The sequence below is a fragment of the Quercus suber genome, unplaced genomic scaffold, assembly GCF_002906115.3.
Source record: "Quercus suber isolate HL8 unplaced genomic scaffold, Cork oak 2.0 scaffold_235, whole genome shotgun sequence".
NCBI lineage: Eukaryota > Viridiplantae > Streptophyta > Magnoliopsida > Fagales > Fagaceae > Quercus > Quercus suber.
The window spans coordinates 977942-1001339 of record NW_027069692.1 but is presented as its reverse complement, the minus strand read 5'-3'; the positions used below and the strand labels follow the sequence as shown (position 1 = coordinate 1001339).

General features: G+C 35.1%; 1 long non-coding RNA gene across 1 annotated transcript; it reads left to right on the top strand.

Moving 5' to 3' along the window:
* The first annotated feature begins 807 nt into the window (after window positions 1-807).
* On the top strand, window positions 808-22026 carry LOC136070455 (uncharacterized). The gene is made up of 5 exons (XR_010631697.1): window positions 808-992; window positions 1078-1154; window positions 7381-7458; window positions 20626-20792; window positions 20909-22026. It is a non-coding gene; the product is annotated as an uncharacterized LOC136070455 (long non-coding RNA).
* The last annotated feature ends 1372 nt before the right edge of the window (window positions 22027-23398 follow it).

Here is a 23398-nt window from a genome sequence, read left to right as displayed (position 1 = left end):
TCAGGTTTCTCCTGATTTTTCCTTGGAGCGCTAGTCCCTTCCTGATCTTCTTGTTGGTTATTTGGTCCCGTATTCTTCTGACGCAGCTGTTCTTCTAAGTCGTGGTTTTGTTTGGTGAGACGTTCCACGGCGGCACCGAGTGTCCGAACTTGTCTCTCGAGGGCAGTCGTCGGTGGTTCATCTCCTTGAATGTCGTTAGTAGTTGCCATCGAGCGAGTGAGTACCATGCAACCCTTTAGTCCGAGAAACGATAGTATGAATTATGAATCTCAACTTCGAGTGTTTCCCACAGATTGCGCCAACTGATGAAGTTGAGAAATTCACCAGTGAGCTACACGATACCTACGCGCTCGAGTGTGAATCTGCACAACACAAAGAAAGAAACCTAGCAAAGAGCACCGGTGTGGTGCCGGCCAAACACCCTCCGAAGGTTAAGTCAGAAATATTCTCACAACTCTAGAGTGCTAGAGAGGGTAAAATATGCGTACCTCGATTTGTGAGGGTATTGGGGCTTTTATAATAGTAGAGGGTGGATCTCTTTTCTTTGAAGTAGAAGTCTTTTCCTTATAGGAATCCTTATGAGCGTAGATTGCGGAATCCTTTCCTTATAGGACTCTCTGAAGTGTGCCGCAAGTATCACATACCAAGGGCCTTTCTGCCACCCTCATGGACCTCGGACCCGCTGATACTTCATACTGGACTCGCTTCCATAGACTGGGCCATTATGGGCCCGTCCTCTATTGGACCACAGCCGATAACCGTCAGGCCCATCTCAAGGTCAAATTCAGCCTCTTCAAGTTCATATTCAACACCAATTGCCATTCCTTTACCCTAAAGCAATGGCACAATCTGGCCTTTATATTTTTTTCCTTTTCTCCCTCAAATATCCTTAGCCATAGATGTGATCTCTTGTAAAGCAAAATAAATCTTTGGGACTTTATTTCTAAGCCCTGAGCATACAAGAAAACTCCATTTTAAGTGAATTTTGTAATGTAAGATGTCATGCTCTTTTGCAAGATTAGCTTTAGACATGCATGTACCTTATGCGGGGAATAACTATCATTCATTTATGGTCAGGTTGAAATTGCTGCTTTGTCTACTTAAGGAGAAACAGAAGTGCCACTTAAAAAGCAGAACTGCAATTTAAAAAGCAGGTACTTACATATTTCTGATGCTTTTTATTGGGACTACCTCAAAAAGTTTATTCTGTTTTATTTGTTCTTAGCATGGTAATTGAGGCCATTTCATTACTAATTTTCTTGAATTGTTAGTAAAGAACTTGAGCCGAAATTGCAAAATTTCTTAGAATAATCTGATTTAAAAATGATCAAAAACAACGTGATCATGGATATTTCTTCTTTTGCATCTTTTGGCTTATTGCATCATTAATTGTTACATTTGAAATTCTTCCTTACTCAATTTAGTGGGCACCTTAGGATAGAATCACTTTAATGGGCAAGGTTAGATAGTTCAAATAATTATAATTCTATCATTCTTCCACTGTTGCTATTTTAAAAAATTTGTCAAATTATTGATTTTCTTAAAAGTTTAAGCTAATAGGAGACGATGAATTTATTCATTTAATCTAATAATATTAATGGATAAATATATAAAATGTATATTCCTAGTAAACAACCAATGTATCAAACTTAGGTTACTAATCAATAACACACTTCTCTACATATTTTCACCACCAAAATGAATTCCCAGATTTTTTCTCATGGTCTATAGTTTTTCTTGTTTCTTTGTTTGTCACAAACTTGGTTTTCGTGGAGCTTCCTGTGTCTTTATGTACTGATCTGATGATCGGTACTCAAGTTGTAGTACCAAAATACGTTCAACTGCGGGGAGATCACAAATGTAGGTTATCCATTCTGGGGAGCTGGCCAAGCTGGTGCTTGTGGCAATCCTCATATCTCATCTGTGCGGTAAATATTACCACCACAGACATTATGAACATGAAGTACAAGGATTTTTAGAAATGGTTGACAACATTAATGGAATTTGTTCGCCCAACTTTGTGAATAGCAAACTCTATTCCAAGCTTTTCCACAGCGTCACACTCTTAACAAAATCTTACCATAAAAATTGACGTGGCAAGCTTCCAAATCCAAACTTTGTCCCTTAAAAGTCAAAACAGACTACTTTTGCTTCAGGCTTGCTGGCTGCATAAATCACTTTATATCCAAATTCTAATGAAAGGGTACCAATAGGATGCCAATTGTCATGCCATAAGAATATGGCCTTCCCATCCCATACTTCAAATTTAACAAAGCTCATAGCCAGATCCCTTAATTTTAGGTGCACACCATTGGGACTTTTAATAGTCCATAGACACCTGCCTTTCAGCAGGTTGGAATCCTTCTCCCTTGGAAGGAAAACGTTTTCCCAGGATACTTTTACTAGTGCTTTGGCATGACCAAAAATAAATGGTTGAAATACGTCTGTAATTAAATTGTAATACTAATTATAATAATTTTGGCAAGCTTTCTCTAAAGTCTTAATAATCTTTTTTGGCAAGATTCCATAGATGTGTACATGACAATTGACATGACAGATTACATTAATAATTAAATTGTTATGTTCTCAATATTATCATTGAAATAGTTATTACTTTCTACTCTTGACCCGTAAGTGAGGCACCCCAAAAACCCAGGACCCTAGTACACAGTGATAGAGAGAGATCGAAGAAAATATTTATAAAAAAACCTTCACGGAATTAGCATAATAACCCCGTAAAGCATTTAACAGAACAGAGAAATTTACCTTCTTTAAAAGCATCGCTTTTGTTGGCCTCAGCTGTGGCTCTGTGCACAGAGAGCCCTAAGAACCAGGAATTGGTTGGAACTTAAAACTCACCTCAACAGAAAAAAAACAAACTCCAATACTTGAAAGGATGAGAAAAAAGTAAGAAATGAATTTTTGGGTTCGTTTTTCTCGTTAACCAAACTGGGAATGAGAGGATGATATTTTATTTTTTAATACTTTTATCTTACTGGGATATTGACCTTGTAGAGGCTGAGTTTCAAGTTGGATTGAGTCCTTTCTCCCCCCCACTCAATTATGTCTAGACTTTTTTTCCAAGATTTTTTTAATTATTTTTTAATTTTAGATGAGAAAAACTTATATCTTTATACCTATTGAATTTGTAATTCATATTAGTGTTACATTTTTTAATTAATTAGCTTGATTATAATAGTTATATACCTATTTATTATAATTTATATTTAAGTAAGTTTCTTGAAAGTTGAACAATTAACTTACTCCAAGTTGGTATCTTATTTGTACTCATTTATATGCCTATTATTATTTCATATACAAACAGTTTGTTCAAGGGCTTAATTTTAATCTCTTACATAAACTACTTATCAATATAAATATAAATATATATAAACATATCATGTATAACGTAACCTGATTGCAAAAAGAAGATGCAGTAGCATAATCCTAAAGTCACAGATAAGCTCTACCGTTGAAAGTATCAAAGAGATTGTGTTCAGAAAATTTCCAAAATGCGGGTTAGTAACTGATTCTAAGACAACTCTTAAGTGAGACTAAAATTGAAAAATTCAAGCAAATAATAATCCCTAGAAGCTTTGAAACTTTGGTTCACCTCAAAAGGGCTGTAAGGGGCATTATCTTCATGCAAAAGCTCAAAGGATCACTGATGCATGTTAGAAAATGCCAAATCATGATATAAATGTAACTATTTTCACATTCTAAGAGCATTAATATTGGTGGTGCTAAAAAATCATATTGCTATTTTTAGCATCACCAATACCAAAAAAACATGCTGCAATGGTGGAGGAAAAGTAAAAAAATTTGGCTGTTGAGCTACAGTGCACAACTAAATGTGGTTGTGCATGGTAGGGAAGCTAAGAAGGTAAAAAGAAAAAACAATATTTTATTAAAAGTTATATTATTTTATTGTGTTGGTGGTGATGGTTATTATTTATTGTAGTAGATATATTATTTTCTTATATTGTTTATATTATTTTATTGCGTTGAATGCTTAAATAAAACTACTGATATTGGATGTTTTGTAAAATGAAGTGGTAAAATAGATATAATAGTTTTTTGTGGTGTCAAATTGCTAAATTTATGGCTCCAATTTGTAGATTTTACATTGAACACATACTCAATACTAATCTACCACAGTACGAGACACAAAAGACATGGATGACACGTAACTGGAGATATGAAAGAAAACTTACCAAAGCCGAATTCCATATATCAGAAGCAGACTACATTTTGCTAGAATGCAAAATACGTCTTCTAGTATTAATAGTAAAAAATTGGCCACCAAGCCTTAGCGGTCCGGCTTCCGCAATCTTAAGTGACCTTCTATCTAAGAAAAATCTAACTAGTATTTCCTAGCCATTTGTTAATTATATCATCCTAGGTTTTTGTCCTGTGCCCTTACAATAAAAACTCAAATTAAGAAGGATACCCATTTCCTAGTTGAGAACTAATCATCTTAGAACAGAGTGAATAATACAGAACTACAGCATTTCACTGCTCTTATAGCAAAAGAGTTGTTCATGGAAGTTCTCAAGTCCCTAAAGTTAAAAGCACCTAGCCAAGGGTCTTCATTCCTAATTGAAAGAAGAAAAGAACTGCCAATGAGTTCTAACCCAATGGTGCACGTGTAAATTTACCAATCAAAGAGAGGGAAGAAATGAAAAACATCATTACTCAATTGTCATAAAACCATTTCCTTCCAATGGTCAAACATTAAAAATTCTCAACTTTTGCACATTCCATATTCAGCTAAAAAAAAAAAAAATCCATGTAGTTGTGTATATTGATGAAATTAGCAATGGGAAAAAGAAACATAAAAGACATTATGATAAATCTTAAATTAGGTATCATGTAGATTTGCATCTGGAATCAGATTATCCAAAAAAGTATCTTAAATTAGGTATCATGTAGATTTGCATCTGGAATCAAATTATCCAAAAAAGTAGACTTATATTTCAAAATGTTATACAATAAATAGACAAAAGAAAATTACATTCCCTACCATTGCTTGTGATATGAAAAAATTATAACTATTATGAAATTCATATATAATAGAATTAAAAGAATTCCCCAAAAAAATAAAAAAGAGAGGGAAGCAAAGGTCATACAGTAGCAAGAGTCATACATAAAGAGGAACAATTTTTGTCCTGCACCCTTACACATGCTAATCCATCAAGCTTTGGACTAAATTGTAAAGGTGTACTTCAAAGATAATGTTACAATAAAAACTCAAATTAAGAAGAATAAACATTTTCTTGTTGAGAACTAATCATCTTAAAACAAAGTGAACTGCTATTGTTGCAAAAGAGTTATTCATAAAGGTTCTAAAGTCCCAAAAGTGAAAATCACCTACCCAAGGGTCTTCAACACTGCCAATGAGTTCTAACCCAAGAAGAACAATTGCTTTCCAATAGTAAACACTCTGAAAGCTCTCAACTCTTGCATAGTCCATATTCAACAAAAAAACCCATGCAGTTATGTGAAAAGCACAGCAAGCAATATTATTGAATTCCTGAAGGTGTCGCGACTCGCGAGAGCTGTAAATTAGTCCAATTTTTTGCCTCCAAATTTGTATGAATTTTCATATGTTCGAACTGCCTAGTGCCCATGTAGTACATTGAATGTACCAAACATAAAACTCATATCTCTGTGTTTCCAAAAGATCACTCAGAACATTTCAATTGAAAAGGTTGTCTTTTTATTTCAACGCTATAATATGAGAAACCCCTACATACAGCTTAACCAATCACACAATTAAACAACAAATTCTGAGTCCTACATACAGCTTTACTTTTTTATTACAAAACACCCCGATACATTAATTACCAAACAAATAACAAAAAATAAACAATGAATAAAGATGAAAATCTTCAAGCACAAAGAACAAAATTTTCAAATTCAAAACTTTTTGATAATGCTGCTTTTGAAGACTATACATAGAACTACGAAATGAATGGAACTTCAAACTTGGAGGTCTTGAATTGGAACTAGGAAGGTCTGTTTTTTTTTTTTTTTAATTGACCTAGTAAGTGTGCTAAATTTAAATTTGGGTTGGGCTATGGAGTGGGAGTAAAATAACCCCCTTCAAAAAAAAGAAAAAAAAGAAAAACCCATTAAAAAAAAATAGAGAGTAAAATAACCCATCTCGAGCCCAATTATGTCTAGACCTTAAATGGATTTATTGTTGGCATTCTCTAGGTTTTTATTTCTTATTAATATTTTTTTATGAATAACAAATATAGTAGGAAAGGACGACAATAGTGAGTTTTACCTACTTTGGTGTTACCATGATAGCATCTTACCCGCTAGAATTCGGGAAAAACCATAGCTGTTATCTCAACTCCATAGGGGCTGAAGTATAAGATATAAAAAATCTAAATAGGTATCCATCTAATATTAACAAACTATCAACCAAGATAAAAACACAAATTGTTTCTTAATATATTAAGTCGTAATAAATTACCAACAACGATAAAAAAAATTAAAAAAATTAAAAAAAAAAAACTCAAAATAATATTTTTTCTTAAGAGCATCAACAATTGCAAAAAAAAAAAAAAAAAAAAATTATTTGCACAAACCAAAAATTACTTTTACTACTTTATATAGCATTTGAAATATCTTGTACAATAGCATTTTGGTATTTGGTATTTTAAATACTAAATATTTAGAATTTAGAACACCTGATGCAGTACTCTAATACTAGGTGACTAGGATTTTTTTTTTTTTTTTTTAAGTTTTTTTTAGTTAAATTTTTTAGTTGAGTAGTTGCTATTGGGTTAGGCTAATTAAAAGTGAGGGTCTAAGTTTTTGGAAGAGGAAGTCCAACTCTAGAAATAAAAAAATATAACCAATAAATTTTTTTCTTTGGGCCAAGGGGCCAAAATATATATACATATATATAATATATTTTTTTTCCTACATCAATCTCCGTTTTCGCTATGATTCTCCTTCCTAATAAATTTTGCAAGATATTTTTAATCAAGAGCAGGTGGAATCATTATTCAAATGGAAGACTCGTATTATTATTATTATTTTGATAGGAAAGACTCGTATTATAGACTTTGTTGGAAGTTGACATTTAGGCATTTCTTTGATAGTGAAGAGAGTAAAGTACTTTTCTATTTCTTAAAAAAATTCTCTTATCCTTTTTTTCCTTTTATCCTTTCATCATCTTTAGCCAGAGAATTGATTTCTTGTAAAGCAAAATACATCTATGGAACTCTGTTTCTAAGCTTTGAGCATACAAAAAATTTTCATTTAGTGAATATTGTAATGTAAGATGTCATGTGCTTTTGCAAGATTAGCTTAGACATGTACTTCTATTTTATGTGGGGATAACTATCATACATTTATGCTTAGGTTGAAGTTGCTACTTTGTCTATTTAAGAAGAAAAAGAGGTGCAATTTAAAGAAGTAGAAGTGTAATTTAAAGAGCAGGTACTCATATGTTTCTTATGCCTTTTATTAGAACTACCTGAAATGAGTTTATTCTATTTTATTTGTTCTTAGCATGGGAATCGAGCCCATTTTGTTACTAATTTTCTTGAATTATTAGTAAAGAACTTGAGCTGGAATTGCAGAATTTCTTATAATAATCTTATTTAAAAAATATAAAAAACACCATGACAAGGGATTTTTCTTCTTTCACATTTATTGGCTTATTGTATCATTAATTGTTACCTTCGAAATTCTTCCTTACTCAATTTAGTGGGCACCTTAGGATAAAATCACTTTTGATGGGCAAGGTTAGATACTGAGTTCAAATAATTCTAATTCTAACTTTCTCCCACTTTGCTGACATTTTAATGAATATATATATATATATATATATATATTCCCTGTAAACAAGTAAGCAACCAAAGTACCAAACTTAGATCCTTAACAACACACTTCTCTACGCATATTCACCACCAGAATGAACTCCTAGATTTTTTTCTCATGGTCTACTGCTTTTCTTGTTTCTTTTTTGTCACAACCTTGTTTTTGGAGCTTCTTGTGTCTTTATGCATAGATGATCGATACTCAAGTTGTAGTACCAATGCGTATACGTTCAACTGTGGGGAGATCACAGGTGTGGGTTATCCATTCTAGGGAGCTGGCCAAGCCAGTGCTTGTGGCAATCCTCAGAACTCACCTGTGAGAAAAACATTACCCCCATAGATACTATGAACATGAAGTACAGGGTTTTGGAAATGGATTCCAAAACCAAGAGAGTCCATATTGCAAAGGAGGACGACATCGACGGAATTTATTTGTCCAACTTTGTGAATAGCAAACTCGATTCCAAGCTTTTCCAGTGCCACACTCTTACAAAATCCTACCATGTCACACTCTTACAAAATCTTACCATAATCTATGGTTGTAAGAATTGACCTATTATAATGTATGATTACAAGTTCTACAATGAAAATTTCACTTGCCCTGTACATGGGCATGGGCTTTTAGTAGTAGAATATGACGGCCCTGAGTTGTGTCTTGTTTATCAAAAACAAACTATCTCAAGTGATCTATTATTTTTTTTATCAATAGTAGTCACCCATATCTTTAAGCAAATTGCTCCTTTTGAATCTCATGCTTTTATATATTTTCACTTATCCATCTTAGTATTCACATTTCAACTACACTCATTTTATGAATACTTGGCCTCTTAATAGCCCAACATTCAGTATCATGGAACATAATTGGTTCTATAGCAATCTTATAAAATTTTCCCTTTAACTTAATAGGCATTCTACAATCACACACTGCACTTGATTCACTTCTCTACTTCATCCACCATTCTCTTATCCTATGATTCACATCCTTTTCAATCTCTCCATTTTTAGGAATTATTAATCCAAAATATTGAAAGCTCTTTCTCTTTAACATCTCTTGACCATCATGTCCTACAGCACATTCATCTTTGTTCGACTTTTATTACACGTGCATTCTACTTAATGAAATCCTTTAGATTATAGAGCGTCTCACAAAATTTTAACTTGGCATCCACTTCGCGACTATTTTATTTACTAAAACTGTGCCATCTGCAAAAGGCATACATCAAGGGACTTCCTTTTGAATTGATTTAGTGAGGTCATCCATCACTGGTGCAAAGAGATATAGACTTAAGCAGTGTTCCTTGATGAAAACCTATAGCGATAGGAAATTCAAACTAGTTACAAAACAGTCATACATACCCTTAAACATGTTTAAATACTTTAAAGAAACATATTTCCTTTTCAAGACCCGCCACATAACCTCTCCAAAGACCTTAACATATGCTTTCTCTGTGTCAATATATTACCTCTGAGTGTTCAATATGTGTATAAAACACCCTTGAACGTTTAGACCCCAAATTACAAATTATCAATTCAAGCTTATTATCAAACAATTAATGTGTGGAACATGAACATAAGCGAAACACAGAATTGATAAATACTCTAAGCCAATTATAATCACATTCACAGCAGAAAATAAAAGGCAAAGATAAAGGGAAGAGAGATGCAACCACAAGGACAACACGCGATGTGTTATCGAAGAGGAAACTGAAGCTCTTGGCGTAAAACCTCTCCGCCGCCCTCCAAGCGGTCAATAATCCACTAGAAAATGAAGTTGGGATACATGAATAGTAATAGACCCTCCAAGCCTAATCTACCCAGGTACCTAAGCCTTCCAAGCTTCTTGCTCCAACGAGGTTACGCCGAACCTTTGTCTTTTCTAGCTTGCCAGATTTCGCTATAAACCATAGCATCAACCAATAACCATTGGTCCCTTCCAAACTGCTTCCCTAAGCACCAAAATACCTTCTCACAGACGTGGGTGTGGTGAGAAAAGGATTTGGTCAATGACCTCTCAAGGATGTGTCAATGGAAAGGAAGAGAGTAGAGGAATTTAAAGAGTTTCTTAGATGAAAATTGGGGATGAGTCAATCTTGTTTTTCTTCTAGGGTTTCTCTTTCAAAATTCTCTCTGGAAGCTCTCTACAATTCGTGGGTATAAGGGTCTATATATAGTGGTGTGTGTTTGGAATACGAAGAGACAATTTTTCCCAAACAGGGTGGTTTGGCGACTTGGCCTCGCGACTGGTCTGAGTCGCGAGTTCAAGCCGCGAGTTAACAGCCTGGCCAGCTTGGGACTTTTGTCCTATAGTGCGACAACTGGCGTGACCCTTCACCTCCCCGCATGCTTCTCACGTGTGGAGCAGTTGGTGACTTGCCAGTCGCGAGTCAGCCGTGAGTCCTAACCGCGAAATTCTGCTTCCTTGCACAATCTTGAGCATTTCTTTACACTCTCTCACACACTACCCTTACAAGAGTCCCACCTAAATACAGGGTTACTAATTACTAAAATACAAGCAAATTTGGCACAGAATAAAGCCAATAAGGTGGTTGATAACATTCAGCCTTACAATCTCCCCCTTTGGCTATTTCGTGACAAAATCCTACAACAAACTCTAGACTTAACGCGTGAGTTGGGAACAGTTGGAAAACTCACTCACATCTAACTTTAGAATCCGTGAAGCTCTTGAACCATAAGAACAAGTATCTCTTGAAAACACAACAACACAATAAGTTCATTGTATGCAGAAAACTTGTAATACAAATGGAACAAGCACAATGCGATCAAGCAAAACCATGGCTTGACCAAACAAAAGCCATCACTATAAATAGTGATCGCAATGCTCATTCACACAAGGAATGAACATCCAGACATGCAAGCTAATAAGCTCAATTGCAAACTAACATTAGCATATCCATCACTCAACCAATGCATAAAACATATATTCATCTAGGAACAATCCTACAAGGGCACAAGAGTGAAGTTCCAACACTCAACCAATGCAATAACACTAGGAAATTGCATTAAGGATAAAAGTCCAACAAAGGGCACAAGAGTGATGTACTGAAGAAAAATGCATAACATTTAACATCAAGTATGAAAGCTATAAAGCATGGAAACATAACCTTAAAAGCTTAAAGAAGCAACAGGTACAAACATAAGCTAATAACCTTAAAAACCTACAAAGATACCAGGTACAAACATAAAGTAGTAACCTTAAAAACCTACAAAGGTACCAGGTACAAACATAAAGTAATAACCTACTGAAAAACATCATCAAAATATAAATAAATACCAAAGTTTCAAAACCATCCAGGAGTTATCAGTTTAAGCCAAACATTAACCAAAACCACATTGTATCAAACCAATAATAACAACACTTATCCAAAACATATTATCAAAACTATAAACAGAACAGCATATGATTATGAAAGTTCCCCCTCAAATAAGCACTCCCCCTCAAGTGCTGCCCCCAAAAATTCTTCCAATTTTTAACCGGAATGGCCAAAGGGTCACTGCTCTTGGTTGGTGTAGATGCTGTCAAACTTAGCTGAGATTACATCAAGCTGATCCTGCATTGCCGTCATCCTTTCAGTATGCTGATTTTGAACCTCTCTGAGTCCATCAAGCCTCTCTAGGATGATCTGAAATGCATCAGGAGGTACAGCTGATGACGTAGAAGCCTTGCTCCTCTTGGCTCTACTTTTGGGTGTTGAAGTCTGTCTTGTAGCCTCAACTTCAGTTTCCATTGGTTCACCTTCTCCATAATCACCCTCCTCTTCATTACTTGGAAGACGACTTTGTATCCTTGTGATGGTGAATTTGTTTATTACTAATAGTGGAGTCATGGGATTGATGTCTTGAGAGATTGCAACACCCTTTGCTCTGATACCAATTGAGTGTTCAATATATGTATAAAACACTCTTGAATGTTTAGACCCAAATTACAAATTATCAATTCAAGCTTATTATCAAACAATTAATGTGCGGACCATGAACATAAGCAAAACACAGAATTGATAAATACTCTAAGCCAATTATAATCACATCCACAGCAGAAAATAAAAGGCAAAGATAAAGGGAAAAGAGATGCAAACACAAGGACAACACGCAATGTGTTATCGAAGAGGAAACCGAAGCCCTCAGCGTAAAACCTCTCCGCCGCCCTCCAAGCAGTCAATAATCCACTAGAAAATGAAGTTGGGATACATGAACAGCAATAGACCCTCCAAGCCTAATCTACCCAGGTACCTAAGCCCTCCAAGCTTCTTGTTCCAATGAGGTTACGCCGAACCTTTGTCTTTTCTAGCTTGCTGGATTCCGCTATAAACCATAGCATCAACCAATAACCATTGGTCCCTACCAAACTGCTTCCCTAAGCACCAAAATGCCTTCTCACAAACATGGAAGTGGTGAAAAAAGGATTTGGTCAATGACCTCTCAAGGATGTGTCAATGGAGAGGAAGAGAGTAGAGGAATTTGAAGAGTTTCTTAGATGAAAATTGGGGATGAGTCAATCTTGTTTTTCTTCTAGGGTTTCTCTCTCAAAATTCTCTCTGGAGGCTCTCTACATGTCGTGGGTATAAGGGTCTATATATAGTGGTGTGTGTTTGGAATACAAAGAGACAATTTTTCCTAAATAGGGTGGTTTGGCGACCTGGCCTCGCGACTGGTCTGAGTCGCGAGTTCAAGCCACGAGTTAACGGCCTAACCAGCCTGGGACTTTTTGTCTGTAGTGCGACAGCTGACGTGACCCTTCACCTTCCCGCATGCTTCTCACGTGTGGAGCAGTTGGCGGCTTGCTAGTCGCGAGTCAGCCGCGAGTCCTAACCGCGAAACTCTGCTTCCTTGCACAATCTTGAGCATTTCTTCACACTCTCTCACACACTACCCTTACAAGAGTCCCACATAAATACAGGGTTACTAATTGCTAAAATACAAGCAAATTTGGCACGGAATAAAGCCAACAAGGTGGTTGATAACATTCAACCTTACAACCTCTCCAAGGACCCTAACATATGCTTTCTCTACATCAATAAAATCATATGAAGACCCCCCTATATTTTTCTTTTTAGACGTCTAAGAAAGAAAATAGCTTCAATGGTAAAATGCACATGTACATATAGTACAAACTGGAATTCTTTCTTTAAAAAAATTGAAAGAAAAGGATGACATTAATGAAACATAAATATTCTCTCTCTCTCACTCTAATCTTCACTTCATAATTATAACAAATAATGCAGGGGTCAAAAGCAAGAAATTCCTAAAAAGTGGTAATCAAGTAAAGCACCTCCTATAGTTGGGATTAGACTAATAAAAAAAAAAAAAAAAGGGGATTCAACTTGATTTGGTCCAAATGAGAACTTGGATACTTAACTATGGGTTGTACCTGCTGATATTTATGGGAAAAATCTAACTCAGATCCTAGCCATTTATTTTATCATCTAACTTAGGTTGAGATACATACACACACACATATATATATATATACATGTATATATTGCACCTTTTGCAACCAAAGAACACATTTGTACTCAACAGCGCTAGATTACATGAATGTAGTCATCAAATATACCTAGTGGTAATTGAGGCCAGGTGGCAGCGCTATTGCAGTTAACATCATATACATTTCAATATTTTAGTATACCATTTATATGTACATTTGTAATTCTTTTTATAAATTTTATATGGTAAACTATAGTCACATCTCTGTGTAATCACTCAAAACATTACAGGTCACCTTTTATTCCAATGCAATAATATGAGAAAACCCTTGCTCTTATTTGAGATAATCATTGAATCAAAACAATCTCTAAGACCCCAATACAGCAAACCGATAATACAAACCCAATACATAAGTTCAACATCAATAATTCCTTTCAACAATAAACAAATAAAGAATTCCAAGTCAAACAATTTTACTTTTTGATTGCAGGACATCCTAATACAATGCCAAACAAATAATAATCCAAGATGAAAATCTTCAAGCACAAAGCGCACAACTTTAAATTTAAAACGTCTTGATTGTGCATTCTATTTCTGTTTGATTTGTTTGTATTTGTTTCTAGTATAATCTATTCATCATCGTGAAAATGATGTACTTTTTTTAATGAAAATATCTATTACCTATCAAAAAAAAAAAAAGGAAAAAAGAAGGTACTTGAGAAAAACATTGGAAAAAAAGAGAAACATACATAGGACTTCAACTAGGAGGGCTGCAATCAATTCAAGCCAAGTATAGAATGGTTGAGCTCGGTTTGATAATAAAGATAGCATGTTCAAACTCCGCTTGAACTTGATCCAAGCCTACAAACACCTTTTGAACTTGAGCTTGTCAAAGATTCTAAAAGCTTGAAGTTGAGGTCAGCTTGCTTCATTAGTCAAGTCAAGTTCGTGCTCAATATCAAGCACTTGAGCTTGAACACAAGCACATAATCAAATGTTTTAAATCTCAAGAAAAAAAAATCAATGGATAATAAAAGAAAACAATGGATTTCCTCTTTTGAGCCACAATAAAAATATCACAATTTCTCAATAACAAATGAGCAATGCCTAGGGACACAAAAATTTTCATAACTATTGTAATGATCTATTGTAATTGGAGTAACATCACTTTCACTCATGTCTACCATTGATTTGATTTTTCAAGGACAGAATTAACATGACAACAAATGCCATAGATGTGAACTTGGAAAGACACATTAAAATCATAATTAACAAAGGAGGAACAAAAGATTTCAACCACATGAATCCCCTTCACCTTCTTTGCCAAAAAAAGAGAAAAGATAAAATGAGAGTATATATTAAATTGCTCTGTTCTCAACAATATCCATAAAGGGTACTACTTTCTACTCTTAACCCGAGACAACGCCGCAAAAATCCAGAAACACAACACACAAACACAAAGAGAGAAGAAATATTAATTAAAAATATTTAAGAGACTCCAAATAAGAAGCCCATAAATCATTAACAGAACAGAGAAAGGGATACAGATTTACCTTGTGAAAAAGGGTGGCTTTTGTTGGCCTCAGCTTTGGCTGTGTGTACAGAGAGCCGTAAGAAAGCCGAATTCTCGAACAAGACCGAAATTTTGGAGGTGGGTTTCTTTTTAAGATGAGCGAAACCTAAGACACTATATTCCAGGTTTTTTTTTTCCCTCTCTTTCTGAGATTTCTTGCTAACCAGACAAACAAAAATGAGAGAGAATGGAATATATAGGCCAAACTTAACTACAGGAACTTAGGTACCCTTTTAAATTGGAGGCACCAGTCCAATTAAATAATTCAGTTACTGAAGTTTAACGCCGTCTTTTTTTCTTTTTTTTCTTTACTTTTTTTTCACCGTCTCTTTCAATGGGAAAACTTGTAGCTTCTCAAACTTGAAAAGAACGCAATGACTATTATGCTTCTCAAATCCAAACTCTCTGAATTCTAATCAAAACCAAGCAAAGAATGGCGAAGGGACTAGCTTGTGAGCTTCACATCAACAACAAAACTAAGATTTTTCCAGCACAATCTCAGAAGAATCCAATGGTTTCCTTAAATTGACAATCCTTCAACAGTATTTGACTTCTCACACTCAAAACTCTCAAAATTCTCTATGAAATCAAGTAAAGTGTTGAATATATTATTAGCAACGTGAGGTGTTATACTCTGTTGTATATGCTAGAGTGGATGCGGAAGGAGAAGTATAGAATAGGAACACCGAGAATACAAGGATTACGTGGTTCAGCCTTGTCGGCCTACATTCATGGAGGAATCCCTTAAGGGCTACATTTTTTTTTTAATAAGAGTGCAGTACAATAACCTGTGTTACAATGAACCCTAACATGAGTATATATAGACGACTAAACTCTAGACTACTAGTACAAGCAGAAGTGGGCTCGGGTCTATTATATTGGGCTAATATGTCTAATATATCTCTAACACCCTCTCTCAAACTCAAGGCAGAAGCTCGATGAAGGCTTGAGGATGGATAAGCATGAGAAGATAACTTGGAGATGCCTTGAAGAAACCACAATGAAGAATGTGCCAATTGACCAACTTTGGAGCTTCAAATGAAGAAACAGGGTCTCAAAATTGGAATCTACGCAAAAAACTAGGCAAGATAGGCCTTTTCAGAAATTTTGACTTCTAGTCAAAGGTCAACGCAAAAGTCAAACCCAAAAGGTCAAAGTCAACAGCTAGCCAAAAGTCAACGGCACATAGTCTGGGTCGGTTCCGGGTTGGTCCATGGATTGGGTTGCAGAGAAGCTAACGTCATACAATGACATGTCAATGACGTGGACTAGGGCTAAAGTGGACGGGCTTGTGTGGCTGATGATGTGGAGTGATGACATCATCCAATGATGTTAAATGACATCAGCGGGGTTCTTTGGCGCATGCGAGTAGTCCATTGGCATGTGAAGAGGCGCATGTAACACCCAATGACCTCCAAATTTTACAAGTTCGTAGATCGACGGGCTACAAGGCCATTAGGGCGGCGCGTGTATCATAGGAGGATCTGAACCTGAGAAATCCCTAGCGGCATGTGGAGAAGTTGGTCGAAACGGTGTCAACTCGTGGTGGCACATGCAGCATTCAGTGGAGACCGGACTTCTGGGTTTTCTTGCGAGAGGCCGTGGGGTTGGTTTTGTTAGATGAAGTCTTGATGTGCACAAATCTGAGAAGTTAAGTCACGACTTGCTTGGTTGTTGGAGCACAAAGCCATGGTGGCTACGAGATGCCATGGAGTCTAGATCTAGTAGACAAATATGTGTGACTTTAGATGGTGGTGTACACATGAGAATCTTCTTTACTATGTAGAGATGTTTGTTTAATGCCATGAACGAAGTTTGGCTCTAATACCATGTTGAATATATTATTAGCAACGCAATGTGTTATACTATGTTATATATGCTAGAGTGGATGCGAAAGGGGAAGCATAAAATAGGAACATCAAGAACACGAGGGTTACGTGGTTCAACCTTGTCGGCATACATCCACGAAGGAATTCCTTAAGGGCTTCATCTTTATTGTATAAGAGTGAAGTACAGTAACCTATGTTACAATGAACCCTAACATGAGTATATATAGGCAACTAAACCCTAGACTACTAGTACAAGCAAGAGTGGGCTTAGGCCTATTACATTGGGCTAATATGTCTAATATATCTCTAACACAAAGAAGGACAAAGGGCATTCTTCTCCATTAATCCCATTATTTTCATTATGATGCAAAGCCAGATCTGTTTGTATTCTTGGTTCACGCGGTAAATGAATGTTGGTTTATGAGGTTGACTTGTTCGTCTCCCTTATTCCTTGTATTTACACTTGAACTCATTCTTTGCACTAGATTTTCCCTCTAAAGAATGCTAGGACGTTTCAACGATATTCTTTTTGAAACTTCACTCAAGCCAAATTTCTCCTTCTTTGAGTGTGAAAAGTAGAAGAGGATCAATGGTTTTCTTTTATTCTAGGTTTTCTAATAATGGGTTCAATGCATCTATGATAAGTCTGGCTGTGAGAGATTTGAAAGAGACAGTGAAAAAAAAGATGTGTTAAGTGTTAACTCCTGTTAACATAATTATTTAATTGGAAGTGTTTGGAATTTAAAAACAGTACCTAAGGTATTGTATGTTTATAAGGGCGGTGATGACCGATGGCTATTATTTTATTTTTATTTTTTTAGGTACTATTATTTTTAGTATTTTATCTTATTGAGCTCAGGACCTCATAATTGGGCTGAATTTCAAGTTGGGTTGGGCTATGAAGTGAAAATAAGGGGGAGAGATTATTGAAAAAACTTTCTACAAAGTTTGAAAATGAAAGAAAAAAAATTTTAAATGAAAAATAAACTATTAGTAAAGTTTTAAAGATGAAAATAGTATTTTTATCATTTTATATTTTTTGTAGTTACAATAAATAGGAGAAATTACAATCTTGAATATTTTCAACAAGATTATTAACTACCTATACTCTTTTTTACTTTTGTCTTCTCTTGACCAACTTAAGTTTTCTTCTCAACCATATTTTTCAATGCTATTGCTATCATGTACCAAGTACAAGAAAGCTCGAAAAACATTCTTAAAATAAAAAAATAAAAAATAAAAATCATCCAAACAAACCTAGCAAAAAATTAGAAACCCCTCCAAATTTCTATGGAATGTTTCTGCCCAAACAAACATCTTTGGTTTCTTTAACTTCGGAGCAAATGAGAGAGAAATTCCATGTCTTAGTTTGCCTTGAGTAGCATTACATAGATCTTCTTTATCCCAAAATAAATAAACAACCATTAATTGAGGGCCTGTCTGGTAGCAGTGTTTAAGTATTTTTGTTCAATTTTCAGTGTTGTGAAAATACATGTTTGAGTGTTATAGAAATACATTTCAGAAGTGCTATTGTTATTTAGATACTGAAAACTATTGTTTAAAAGCAGATACCAAACAGCCCCTGAATCACCTACAGCCATATTTATGATCACGTGTAAAGTAAAAGTATAAACTAACACTTAAAAAGAAAAGGAAAAAGAAAAAAAAAATTCTTTCATTATATATTGGATGTGCAAGTTAGATTTGAGCTTATATGGGAGAGAAAATAAGTTATCTAACAGTACATCTACATGAAAAAGCTTATGAGTGACAAAGGTACAAACTTTGACATCACAAAGGTTAGAGAAGGAGAAAGTGATTGCAAGAATGTAAAGTTGACATAAGATGCACGTGGAGAACCCTAAGAAATGGATGACCATTCTTGCTCTGTTAAGCTTTGTATTATATAGAAGGAAGATGTATCTCTTGTACAATAAGGGTTTTCTTCCTTAAAAGAGAAACCTTGTTTTCTACCTTCCTATCTTATCAACTTTCTACTCTCTTCTCAAAAGATCTACTTGGGTTCTTACCCTAAAAGTCCAGCTACATGTTCCTCTTATAATCTGAGGAATATGGCTAAGTACAAAGACAGGTGTCAAGTCATCATTTTTTTATTTTTGAACCTTTCCACAGCAAGGGTACTATTTGGTGACTAGAGGAGAGAGAATGTGCCAACATGGCACTGTGGCACTGCCTGGGAAACAACTCTTGGACAATGAGAGGGACATCAGGAGTACTGTAAGTGATACACGTGTCTCTGAAGTGGTCCAACATGCACTTAGCCAATAAGGGGTGTTCTCATAGCTGCTAACCTTAGAAAGTCACTATCTCCCTTTTGTGAGTACTTAAGTACCATGTTAGATACATATCTTACTTCCTTCCCAAGGCAGTCACACTTTTGGCACGGGCCAATGATAGGATTTTGTAAGTAACACTTCCTCTACCTTTGCTCATAGCCACTCCACGTGTAGGGTCCAGATCCAACCACATAGACATTCCCCCATGCCTTGGTTCGTGGAATGTACGTATATATAAAAGACACTTGCCCATTCCAGTTGATGAGATTATAAGTAATAAAGTATAAATTTATTCACACAATTCTATTTGGCTTGATGCAAGTGCCATAAGTAATAAAATATAATTTTGCAATTTGACTCATTGCAAGACAAGACATTAAAATTATTAGTAACCTTATTACCAAATTTTTAAAAATTTTTAAAAAAAAAATCTAAAAAATTAACTTTATTGCCCATGATAAGTCATTGCTAATGAAAGTAATAGAATTTGTTTAAGCTATGACTAAAATTTGTATACCTCAAAGAGTCATTCTATGTAAAACTAATGACATTCAGTATATTATACAAAAGTTGTGAAATTATATACTAATCAAACCTTTAATTATTATCACCTAAATATTCATAATAAATTTCACAGTCTTTATGGAGTATGTTCCTCCAATGTTGAAGATGTTTATCTTACTGATTTAGTGCATTCTTAATAAAATTGTCGAAGTTTCCCCTAAAAAAGATATTATATACTGTATAATTAGAATTCTATTCTAGAGGCTTGTGTTTGTGCCAAGTGAACACTCTATTTTTTCTTTTTTCTTTTTTCCTCCTTATATAATGCGGCACACTAAAAGTTTTTGAAATAACTAACAAAAATCTAAGTAAATTCTATTTTAGAAATTTCAAAAATTTAAAAAAATACTGCTCCTATAAACATTATACTACCAAGAAATTATATAAATTTAAAAGAAGTTTTATTATTTAGTTTATATTATTTTTATAACCTATGAAGATTTTTTAAAAACAAAGTTTTTTTTTTCTTATACACACACACATGTAGATACATACATATGTGTGTGTGTGTGTGTGTGTGATATATATGATTTTCGTTATATGCTAAGTAAAACTAATTAAAAATCATAGTTTTAACCAAAAAAAGTAATTAAAAAAAAAAAAAACCAACACTACACAAATTCTAATTGAATTTTACTCTTCTTTAAAAAAATTAATTTTTTTTTTAAATTCTTTGATTTGACTTTTTGTATGACTAATTTAACCAATATTGTAAAAGAAAATAAGGTAAGTCATAGTCTATGACTCTATAATATATTTTCCTTTAAACCTTACAATTTACATGCACAACCAACATGACCAAAACTTGTATACCTAGAAAGATCTAGGGGGCAATTACCCTTAACTTAGCCACCAAAAAAAAAAAAAAAGATTACATGGCTCCAAGCACTAGGTTCATTCCAATCCCACTAATTAACATTTAAATTAATATGAGAAAGAACAGATTTCTTGAAAGTACCATTGTTTATAACAATATACATTCCTTTGCCCATTACAAAGAATTTGGGTTTCAATTCAAAGCATACATAGAACTGGGCCATTTAGCCTACTACACTCATGTGACATATTTTCGTGTGTAGTGAGTGTTTCGTATTGACTTATTGTTATAAAAGTAGTTTGCTAGCTTGAGGCAACAATTCTTTGATTCTACTGCACCTGTGGGCTTGCACAAGGTTTTTCTTCTAGTGAGCACCAAATTTGGAAAGTTCTTCAGGAGAGCAAGGACCTTGACCTTCCTGCTCAGAAGGTAATATTGTGAAACAAAGATGAATTTTTTTTTTCCTATTCATTTATAGCTGAATGTGATTTAATTTCTGTTAAATTTCGTAACTTATTCGTTTATTTGCACTTAACTATGGCCAGTGATTGAAGAAAGAAGGAAAAATGGCAGAAAGTACAGTAAGCCTAGTTATACAAAATTTGATCCCATTGTTAGTCCAAGAAGCGAAATTGCTTAAGGGTGTCCATGAAGAAGTTACAAGCATTAGACGTGAAATGGAAATGATTTAGTCTTTTCTCAAGGATGCAGATATAAGGGCTGAGAAGGATGACAAGAGCAATGTAGCAAAGACATGGGTAAAACAAGTGAGGGAAGAAGCTTATCACATGGAAGATGTAATTGATAAATACCTACTTCATTTTGCAAAACAACCTCACAGGCGAAGGCAATGCTTATATTTCTTCCCGAAGATTTTTCATATTACCATAAACCTAAAAGCTCGACATGTGATAGCCTCTGAGATTCAAGGTATCAATAAGATACTCGAAGACATCAGAAGGAGTGGTGAAAGATACGGTTTTAATGCCATAGAACAAGGCTTATCTAGCAGTGATGTGGTAAGTGACACATGGAATGATCCTCGAATGGCATCCCTTTTCATTGAGGAAGCTGAGGTTGTGGGCATTGAGTCTCATAAAGATAAATTGATAAACTGGTTGATAGAAGGGAAATCTAATCGCATGGTGTTTTCAGTGGTCGGCATTGGTGGTCTTGGGAAGACCACTCTTGTCAAGAAAGATACGACAATAACAAGGTGGTACCACACTTTGATTGTCGTGCTTGGATAACTGTGTCTCAATCATACAAGATGGATGAGCTATTAAGGGATATGATCAAGCAATTCTACAAGGCAAGGAGGGAGTTTGCTCCTAGGGAAATTGACATAATGAAAGTGCCATCACTAATTGAAGAATTGAAGACCTATTTATATGAACAAAGGTATTTAGTAATTTTTGATGATATATGGGATACAGGATTTTGGGACCATATAAAATGTGCTTTCCCAGATAATGTCAAAGGCAATAGAATAATAATCACAACCCGAAATGAGGATGTTGCACCTTCCAACAATGAATCTCTAGATTATTATGTGTACAAGCTACCATCTCTACCATTTGAAAATGCCTTGGAGCTCTTTTGCAAGAAGGCCTTCCAACGTGAAGGGGGTCAATGTCCTCCTGATTTTGTTGAGTTTTCTCATGACATGTTGAGAGATGCGGAGGGTTGCCGCTAGCAATTGTGGCTATGGGTGGCCTTTTTTCAACCAAAGCCAAGGTAGTCTCTGAGTGGCGCAAAGTTCTTGATAGTCTAGTTCAGAGTTTGAAATTAATTCTCGTCTTAGAAGTATCAGAAGAATTCTATCATTCAGTTATAATGATCTTCCTTACAACCTCAAAGCATGTTTTCTATATTTTGGAATGTTCCCAGAGGATTGTGCTATTAATTGTGCTAGACTAACTCGGCTATGGATAGCTGAAGGTTTTGTTAGAGAAAAGAAAGGGATGACACTGGAAGATGTTGCACAAGACTACTTGAACCAGCTTATTCACAGAAGCTTGATTCAAGTTGATAAGGAAGATTTTATTGGGAGAATTAGAATTTGTCGAGTTCAGATATGATGCATGAGGTAATTCTTTCAAGGTCAAGGAATTGAGTTTTGATCTGGTTTCAATTCGAAATACCCAAATTTTGAGAGAGCAGCTCGACGCCTCTCAATTCAAAACAATGTGAACACTCGTTTGCAAAGTATTACTAATTCTGAAACTCGTTCTATTCTCATTTTGGGGGTAGATGAAGTGCCTATTCTTTTCTCTCTACTTGTTTTGCAAACTTCAAGTTAATGAAAATAATGGATTGTGAAGGTGCTTCTATAGATTACATTCCTAAAGAAGTGGGAAACTTATTCCATCTAAGATATTTAAGCCTAAGATATACAAAAGTGCAAATGCTTCCAAAGTCCATAGGTAAATTGCACAACTTAGAGACGTTGGATTTGAAATGTTCCCTTGTGTCAGAGCTTCCAGTGGAGATTAGTGGGCTTCGTAAGCTACGATATCTTGTGGCCTACAATTATAATAGAGATACAAGTACAATATAGATTCTCGGCGTGGAATAAAGATACCAAATGGCATTAGGCATTTAAAGTCCTTACAAAAGCTTTTTAATATTGAAGCCAACAGCGCTACACTTATAACCATTGTTATGAATTCCGTTCCGTTCCGGCCGGAACGGACGGAATTTCTCGTACCAGTGTATAATCCGGAACCGGAATACCCTTTGTTCCACCTCGGGTCAAAATCCGGCCAGTTCCGGGGAATTTCGGTCATTCCGGTGTGTTTCGGCAAATACCGGCCGAAACTAAAGATTCGGCCGGTATGTGTTTTGGGTTTGGTTCACACTTCACAGTTCACAGAGATCCAAGAAAAAGAAGAAAAAAAAAAAAAAAAAAAATGAAGAGAGAAAGATAAGATTCACATCAGATCAAAGAAGAAGAAAAAAAAAATTCAAGTCATGGACAAAGCTCAAGTGCTGCCATTAAAACTCACTTCTTCAAGCTTATATCTCTGCCACTT